This window comes from Mastomys coucha, unplaced genomic scaffold, assembly GCF_008632895.1.
Source record: "Mastomys coucha isolate ucsf_1 unplaced genomic scaffold, UCSF_Mcou_1 pScaffold22, whole genome shotgun sequence".
Classification (NCBI taxonomy): Eukaryota; Metazoa; Chordata; class Mammalia; order Rodentia; family Muridae; genus Mastomys; species Mastomys coucha.
In genome coordinates this window covers 14,026,753-14,032,669 of record NW_022196905.1, presented here as the reverse complement: position 1 = coordinate 14,032,669, position 5,917 = coordinate 14,026,753, and positions in this window count along the sequence as shown.

Genomic DNA, 5,917 nt, shown 5'->3' with positions numbered 1-5,917 from the left:
CCTCTGGGTGTTGTGGGACTGGCTGTGGAGCTTGCGCCCAAGGTCTGCTCAGGACACCAGCCCAGAGACACAGGAAGGAACCCGAGCCACTGGGCTGGTGGAGTTCCTGTGTACGTGGTCCCGCTGGTCCCAGTTACTTCTGGTGTTGGGACAGAAGTTGGGCATGTCAGAGTGCCTGGGAGTGGAACTTCATCTGGGAGTTGTGGGACTGGCTGCGGAGCTTGCACCCAAGGTCTGCTCAGGATACCAGGCCAGAGAGACTGGCACAATTACTTTTTCTTAAAAAAAAAAGAAAAGAAAAGAAAATTAATATTACCAACATATCATAATCGATTGAAATTAAAAAATATGAGGAATTAGAAATTTGTTGATTGTCATGCAATGGTCTCTCTAATTTGGTAATTGGAGAAATAGGTCCAATATTGTACAATCTATATACACTTTCAGCTTGTTTGTTCATGACAGTGTCTGGCTGTGTACAACATAAGGGTCTTAAAATCATGTCAGCAGTTAAGTTCACATGAATCAACAGCGGTAGCTCAGTCCATTCACAAACATCATTCATGAAGCAGCAATAGCAGTTCTATCCATAAGAAACCTACAGGCACTGCCAATCAGCCCCAGTCTGCAGAAGCAGCAAGAAGCCACCAGAATATCATAAGGAATTCTTTGGTACATTTCTCTCTATGAAGTTATGACAAATGATAATCAGCAAAGAAGAGAAGGTAAAGCGATGCCATAGCATCATCAGGGAAGATCAGCATCAACAAAGCCCAATGAAGACCAGCAAAGAATGGCAAGAAAAACCAATGCTACAGAGTCAAACACTGTCTGTTTGACACCAGTTCCTTCATCATGTGTCCTCTTAAGCCTCCGTACCAGCAAAACATCACATGCCCTTATTCCAGGCAGCTTTCAGAAAAATACCACATGCCTGGTCTCAGCAAAACATCCTCCCATGTGTCTGCTTCAGCAAAACATCCTCTCATAAGACAACTTCCAAGGAAACATCACATGACACAAATGAGTCGCCAAAGAAACCATAAATCTCCACTTCAGTTGTATGTACCCAGTGGTACAATAGTGGCAAGAACTTTAAGAGGATAACCAGCTCCTTTCTGGTTGAAATTGAGGATTATTTCTAAGAGAGAATTCTTGCATTAAACTGTAAACATTTCGTGCCTGGGAAAGTCATAATTCCTGAGGGGAGGGGAGATAGACTATTGTCTAGAAGGGACATGGTGTCAAACTGCCTTCTAAATACATATGTTTATACCTACAAATTGAGCTGTTCTCTGTCTTGGTATGCTGCAGTTGGTAACAATTGATGCAGAGACTCATAACTATTGATGTGCCAACAATAAGTGACTGGGCAGTGCTCTGCCCTACATAGCACAAGTTTATCACCCTCCCCAAGACTTAGAGAGCATCATGGAAGATAGACCAGAAATAATGTAAGAGCTAGCGGACAAGAGGAAGTTAAATATGATCTCCTGGACATGATATGGCCATTGTGGTGTGAATTCAAACAGCTATAGTTACCTGCACAAAATATGCAGAATACCTGTTAATACTCTGTCACGTATAAGACCTCTTAAGAGCCTACCTCCCCCAAGAAGTCATTGGCAGTTCATTATTGCTGAGGAAAGAGGAGTAATGTTTTTCAGTGGTGCATCCTCTGGTAATTTACATACACTCTGGTAAATAACCCCCAACTCGTGCTCATGGGACAACCTAAGTTAAACAGCAGATCACAAAAGAAGATACGTAAATAAGAAGGGAATTCATACAGGAGGAGTAGGAGAAACAGAATGGAAACTAAATGAATGTATATGGTGGAACCACATCATATAGATGTTTGAAATTCTCAGAGAATAACTTTTAAAAAGAAAAGAACATAAACAATGTAAAATTGAATGGAATCTATGTTAGCTAGGAATTGAGACTTATTGAATTTGGATAAAGAACACAGCCTACTTTATCATATTTGAAATTTTCTTAAATAATATTATAGAAATCCTTGTTTAACTCCTAGTAAATTATTTCTGTGTCAGTGTAGTTAGAATTAAAGGCCTGGGAACAGATATTTGATGGTAGAAAGGAGCAGTACGTGAGGGAGGACATGAAACATAAAAAGAATCCAAAGAGGCCAGGCAGTAGTGGTGTACACCTTTAGTCTCAGCACTCAGGCAAAGGCTGGTGGATCTCTGTGAATTAAAGGCCGGCCTGTTCTACACAATGAGTTCCAGGACTGCCAGGGCTACACAGACAAACTCTGTCTTGGAAAAAAAAAAAAAGGAATCCAAGGAGAAGGAAACTTCACAGTTGATGACAATCTTATGACTGATGGTTCACACAACTGTTCTCTGATGAACTTGAAGAGCCAAAACCTGGTAGCGTGCCAGGCTACCCATGTGTTTTCCAATTCTGTGTTGCTGAGAGGTACAGAAATTCTACCCATCCACCCATTGTCAGTATCACTGTGAATTCCCAGTCCTTATATTTAGAGTGTGAGATTTCACAATTCTCAAAGCCAATCTGTCCTGTCACTTCTTCTAAAATGAACCTGGATCACCATGGTAACAGCAAAGGCAGTCGGTGAGGTGTTTGTGCTTTCACACTACTAAAATAGCAGGTAAAAAGCAAAAGTCAGAGAAAGCTACCTCACAGTCCTTTAGAAACCATCCCAGTCACTCTTTGGTAGATGAGTGGGGTGCAGACATTGTCTCCCAGTGGCTCCTATAGCACCCCTCCAGAGAGCCTGGTTTATGGTGCTCCACCTGTACATCCAAGGAAATCACCATTACCTGGCATTTTGTAGAAGGGTAAAATGAGGCATCAGATAGCATGAACCTCTCTAACATCTAGTAATTGCCAAAACCAGGATTGAATCCTCCTGGCATCAAGACCACGGTCTCTATGATGCCAAACTGTAAGATACTCATTCAAAAACTGTCTGTGTAATCCTTTATGTCATAAAATAAGCTCAGCATGAAATCTGATGAAGACCAAGTAATCAGAAGTGTAGACTGTATGTACTTAAAACTCCAGAGTGACTTGAAAAATTGTATTTACTTCCTTTCCTCTCTCAACTTTCTACCAAGAAAAGAATATAGTATTAGTAAACAATAATAAGAGGAAACATTATTTTTACAGAAACCTATGAAGAGATAAACAAGAACCTCATGAAGGTATAGGTCAAAACAGCAATATTCTGGGATAAATAATAATTGTACTACTTACTTTAAACTACCTCACATAGTTCCTGAAGAAAGAAAACAATGTTAATCACAACATTTCCCAATCCCTATAATAAATATTTTTTGACAATTATAAAGGGGAACTGGAGAGATTCTTACAGAGATTATTACATGATCATACTGTGAATCCTGAGACTGTATTATTCACTGGGGAAAAAAAAACCTGTTTCTTAAAAAGTCTAATGCTCAATGTTGTGACAATGTCAAAATGAGTCAAGAATGTTACAACTTTTATGGCAGAATATTTGACATGAAAGAGATCCTGAGGCAAGTCATCTAAACCTCCAAGGGCAGGAAACACTTTAAACTCTCCTTTGCTCTGGCTACTTCTGGTTCTCAGCCTATGGCTTGCAATGCTAATAACCCTTGCCTTTACTATGTCACATAGCTCTTTCAAGACATTTAGTCAAGGATCTGTTTTCCTAATACACCTAGATATTATACCAATGGAACTATCTATACACTTTCAATGCCCCTTAGAAAGCATCACTGGTGTAATATCTCAATTTCTACAACCACTGATCCCATCCAAGCCTAAGAAGCCAAAGATTGATTTCCCAGTTCCCTAGATAGCAGTTAGGATTACCTCTTCAGAAAGGGCAGGGAATAAGGAGAAGAGAAGATAGAACATGTTTAACTTTCCTTAGGAGAAGGACTCCCCAAAATCAACAGTTCCAGGGATGTTCTTGTTTTTCTGGCCAGGAACAGCAGAGTTCTGGTTTCTTATCTCTTCCTAAAGGAGCACCCCTGCCTACTGGTAAATATGAGGGTGAGGACAAGGAAAGCCATGCAAATGTCAATCCTTTGTGTTGATCAGCTTTGGAAGGGAATCTCTAAATTTTTTGGTGAGAATGGGTTGTATATCATCCCCAATTGTCACCATGCCTCCTAACTGAGTTAGAGTTACTGCTTCAGAGGGAAAAGATGGGATAAGGAGTGGGATCTAGCTCCATGTAGATACTTGCAGTTGTCTCCTCCCTTAAGAGTTAATCCAGTTGAACAGGTCAAGAGTCTGGCTAACAGATCACCTCTCAGGAAGATGGATCCAAAGGAATATGCTAGAAGGAGAGGGGGAATAACTATTTCTTTAGTAGGGCAATCTACTTTTGCTTCCAGGTTCTGTTCTCTATGCAGTTGCTTAACAGCCACCACAAAACTCTGTTGGGTCTGTTTACCTTTCTAACAAAGGCATAATTTTTCCACTTTCTTCTCTTCTTTTGCTTTTGGATACTAGCCAGAGCCTATGTATGCTTTCTCCAGTACTTTGGGCTTTTTCCCTTTCTCTGATGCTCCCCCCAACATACTTATGAAGCTATTTGTCTACCATGTGCTGACCTCCCAGGACCTTAACTCAAACAGCATGGATTTTTCTCTTTCTCTTCTCCATCTTCCTCAAGATTATAGCTAGTCTGCCCTAGGGCTTTTCTTTTAAGCTAAAGGTGGCTCCCAAGATCCAAAATAAATGATAAAACTCTATAGACATTACTTACAATTAGGTTCGCATCTCTTTGCACTCATCATAGGTGAGACATTATGAATCTAAATACTTTTAGATGTGGATGAATTCACATATGACCATAGTTAAAACACAGCAATAATTCAAGTCTCTCAACATTTTGGGGACATATCTGATGTTCTAGGTACTGTTTTGGGCATGTTGAAGATTTAGTAATAAGTAAAATAGAGAAAAACCCTACCCTTGTTTTTCAAATCACAAGTTTCCACTGCTCTTCACCCACCCATGCTTGTAATTAAGTCTGAGCATGGGTTAGACAATGTAACATATGATACATCTTTAAAATAGTTGAATAGCAACAGTAGTATTGATATGTGAGAATTCATTCAACCATTCTTTATGCTGCTGGGTCTTTTGTCAACCATTGTTTATAGATTGGCAGTCCATTTAGGTTTTGTTTTGATTTTTTGCTAATACAGTTACAATAAACACCAATACCTCAGAATCACTTTTACACACACACACACACACACACACACACACACACACACACACACAAACTCTAAAGAAAAGTAGTCTAACTTGTATAAGTACAAAGTTGAAAACACTAACATGCCCAGGATCAGAGGTAAGTAGGACACAACATCTGTCCCAACACTGGGAGTAACTGGGACCAGCGGGACCAGGTACACAGGAACTCAGCCAGCCCCCTCAGATTCCTTCCAGTCCCACAACATCCAGAGGAAGCTCCACTCCCAGGTGCTCTAACAAGCCCAGGATCTGAGGTGAGGAGGACACAACATCTGTCCCAACACCAGGAGTAACTGGGACCAGTAGGACTCAGGCACACAGGAACTCTGCCAGCCCAGTGGCTTGGGTTGCTTCCAGTCTGTCTCGGCTGGCCAATGCCCTGAGCAGACCTTGGGTGCAAACTCTGCAGTCATTCCCAAAACACCCAGAGGAAGCTCCACTCCCAGGTGCTCTAACAAGCCCAGGATCACAGGATCCCAGAATCACAAGATCACAGAGACAGCTTGACTTTGAGTAGTTCTGACACAACCAGGATCACAGGAAGGACAGGCTCCAGACAGATTTATCAAGGGCAAGTAGCACTAGAGATAACCAGGTGATGTAGGGCAAGCATAAGAATATAAGCAACACAAACCTAGGTTACTTGGCATCATCAGAACCCAATACTCCC